This window comes from Etheostoma cragini, chromosome 3, assembly GCF_013103735.1.
Source record: "Etheostoma cragini isolate CJK2018 chromosome 3, CSU_Ecrag_1.0, whole genome shotgun sequence".
NCBI lineage: Eukaryota > Metazoa > Chordata > Actinopteri > Perciformes > Percidae > Etheostoma > Etheostoma cragini.
In genome coordinates, this window is record NC_048409.1 from 27,447,270 (window position 1) to 27,450,955 (window position 3,686).

At 40.1% G+C, this 3,686-nt stretch overlaps 1 protein-coding gene across 2 annotated transcripts in view; it reads left to right on the plus strand.

Annotated features, from left to right (window-relative positions):
* The window catches only part of mark4 (microtubule affinity regulating kinase 4), a 54,308-nt gene that overhangs the window by 1,219 nt on the left and 49,403 nt on the right, over positions 1 to 3,686 (plus strand). The window lies entirely within an intron of this gene.

Sequence of the window (3,686 nt, forward strand, 5' to 3'; positions counted from 1 at the left end):
TTGTCCTGCTGATGTTTTTCTGCATTTGTGGCAGCGTGACGGGACTTTGAGTCGAATGGCCCAGTTTTGAAGCATTTTACAGGATTTCTTTTCTAAGGATTGCTTGTGAGGATGTGAGCTTCTCTCTAATATCTCCTCACCACATATTGACATCAGTAGCTGCATAGAGAACCCCCCCCCCCCACCTTTATTTCAAGGGCACCTAGCATACACCAACCTAGCTGCCTGAAGCATTACTCACATTTTGGATTTCAAGCCTCCATGAAGAAAATACAGAATACTTCTCACCTGGTTTTTAAAGGGTATTCAAAGGATATGTCTTCACTATCCCAATCCCTGTATGTGTTGTTTTGATATTGTGCAAGTGTCTCATGTGATATAAATGACAGCTACCAGTAGTGCTGATTCACAGTTGGCTGGTTTCATTGGCTTTCACATTGACCTTTTCTCACAGTGACAAGTGTGTTGAATTTACAGCATGTTTTGGGTGTGACACTCTAACCAAAAGACTGACACAACTGAAGTATAGTTTTTCTGTCTTGGCTGCAGGCTGTAATGTAAGTTTTGAATGGCAGCGCTGGAAAATAAATGAAAACCATTTGTAAAAATTAGGTCCCTCTGATTATGGGTCTTTCGAGCCCTGGCTGTACCCATGGGAGAGGTGATGCTGCCACCTTTCCTTATTAACGTGCTGTGTGATTTTGATCATGCTTCTGACTTACTGTGGATTTCTACAATTAGGTGTTTATTGCTTGTAGCCCGTGCCAGTACCCAGGAACACTTAGAGGTGGCAGAATCCAGGAGTATTTTAATCTTTTTTCATATGAACTTTTTGGTCAGACCACACCCAAAATATATACTTTTATCAATGACGCTGCTTTTAGATGGAACCGCTTATTCTAATAATAATCAGTAAAGAAGCTGAGTCACAATAACAGGAAACTCCTTCTCTAGTTACTTTTTTTGGCTGCATGTTTAGTAGTTCCTGAGCGACGGCTCTCTTCTCCTGTTTTGTATCTGCAGGTGTGATAAAACAGTTTCTCCCAAAAAGAGTAGAGCAATAAACCAATACTTTTACCCATTAAATGCTTCATGCAGTTCTGTTTTGGTTATTACATTTGCAGGTGAATTGCAGTAGACAGAACTCCTCTTTCTGATTGTAAAAGCAGGATAAGTAAGCAATCGTGTAAATAAAAACTTATATGTAGACAATTTTAAGATCTGTCCAGGGACAACAGATGATAAATAGCCTTTTGGCTAATTGTGATGCATTTACAGCAATGTTAATTAATGTACACTGTCCCTGTCAAATAAATTAAATAGAAATAATCATCTGTTCTGTCGTCTTTACCTCTTTCCTTCCTTAAAATTTAATATGCAATTTGTTGTATTTCATCAAAATACTGAAAGCAGCAGAAATGCAGAACTGAGTAGACTACCTTTTAAAATCTCTTTATAACAAGTTATATCATTATCGCAATATTTAACTTTAGGGCATATTGCATATTTCCTCATATCCTGCAGCCCGAATGACTACCCTGAAATTGTGTCAGATGCAGCAGGCTGTTGCAGTATTTTCATCATCCGTTAGTTGTATTTGTTTAATATGTAAATAGTTATGTCATTCTAAATGATCTGATAATGTTATGTATTATTACTGAACCCAGCCATTACGTTCCGCGTCGTCACATCCTGCGCCACCCACCACCGCAAGTAAACCGTGAACCGGTGGGAAACACTGGTGATACAGCTACCTTTGCTCAGTTCAAAACAGAGGCCGAAATCATACCTGACAACGGACTCCAAAAACTGCATTGTTTACTGTTTTTTTTTTTTTTTTACCTTCCTGAGGCCGTAACTTCAGGTTCAACCCAGGGTTTTGCGTATCTCGGTGGGGGGTCATATGTTGCTGGGCAATATTGCCATGGTAACTCATGCTGACCACCTTAAATGCACTGGAGCAGGTTATGTTAGAGATTAGAGATCAACCGGTGTAAAAGCACCGCCTACTCACCAATCAATACTCAACTGATAACAGCATCACCGTTCTTAGAAGATCCGGATGAACCCATTGACATTCCCTGATTGGTATCTTGATGAAAGATATACATTTTCACTGGAGGGAATTGTGTATCTTTGTCAGCCTTTGCAACACATTAGTTTGAATTATGATTTTGTGTGATAAGTAATACGTTTTTATTTGCTCTCACGATCGTGTACCACTGTCAGGGTTGCGGCTAAAAGAATAGGCATCCTGCGTTAGGAAGCAGCGACTGGATTGCGTTTTGCCTGTAAAACTGTGTTCTTCATATTTCTGTAGGATTGTCGTTTGTTATACAAACGTTTTGGATGTTCGTTTCTTGGCATACAGTAACATGTTGGTGCATGCACTCGCGTGTATTTTGCATGTAACACGGATGTAATTTCACAACCTCCCGCCGATCCGAGACCATCATAAACCTGCCGTTACACAGCTCAACCCATGATATTTATCCTCCTGTGGCTTTGTCGTCTTCTGAGATCATTATCACCGTGTTATAATTAAATCACAGCACTCATGACACGACAGCCAGAGCATTCACACCAGGATCCACAATTTGCATATTCATACTCCCTCCTGTTCAGTCTTTGGCCTCTCCCTTCACTTCTCTTCCTCGTGTTTCCCCTCCATCGAGTCCTGTGGATCCAGAGTCTCAGAAACCAGGCATAAAGGCAGACAACCCTTCTTCCAGTCCAGGCGGTGTCCAAGTCCTCCATCTTTCCTCCTTTTTTATCTCTTAGACATGTCACAAAGCCCCAATTGCTTTTTTTACTTGTCACACGTCCCAATATGTATGCAATATTTTATGGAGCGCTGCGCCCCGTCTGTTGGCCGTGTGGCTTAGTTGTGTTTGTAACTTTTGGAATTTTACATATGTTTAAAAATGAATCTTAATATTGCAATATTCATAATCAATATTGCAATATCATGTTTTGTCAATATCGTGCAATCCTACTAAGAGCTCCTTCCTTTTAGCTTCTTGTGACCTCCGACACATTTTGGTACAAATGTTTTTTACTCTGGTTTGTCTGTTGTTTGCAAAACAATGTCATCTATCAGATAACTTCAGATCTATTTCTGGGATTGTGTCTGTATCAGCGTTCATCTTTCTCCTTTTAATTTTGTCATTTCCAAACACTCACAGCTCTACCTAACCTGCTGAACCTGCATCTCTTATCGAAGCGTTTGCATTTCAACTTTAGTTTTTGGTTTCCTTTTCTTATTCTGTCGTGCTGGTTAACTGCTTAAGATCACGAACTACGTGTGTGTCAGACTTGTTTTTGTATTGTGTATTTTTTTGTCAAGGATAGATTATTGTGGACATTTAATGCCGTTTATCCACTTCATAGTACAGCTCGATTCGCTCTTTTTGGTTTTCCGTTTTGTGACGGAAAACTGTGGATAGTACCCTTTTTGTTTTTGGTATCCCTTGATCCAGGTTCCCAAGTCAGCTGAGTTGATACTATAAGGTGGAGTTAAAACACTGCAGACCACTGATTGGTCAGAGGGAATCGTCACTAGCGTGACACAAAGGTGAAGTTAAAAGTTCAGAGCTAGTTTATAGTCAGTCAAGGTCCTTACAAAACAGGTATGCATGTTGCTGTACTCTGGGAAAAGAAGAACTAGTTTGCTTGGGGCTAGTCTT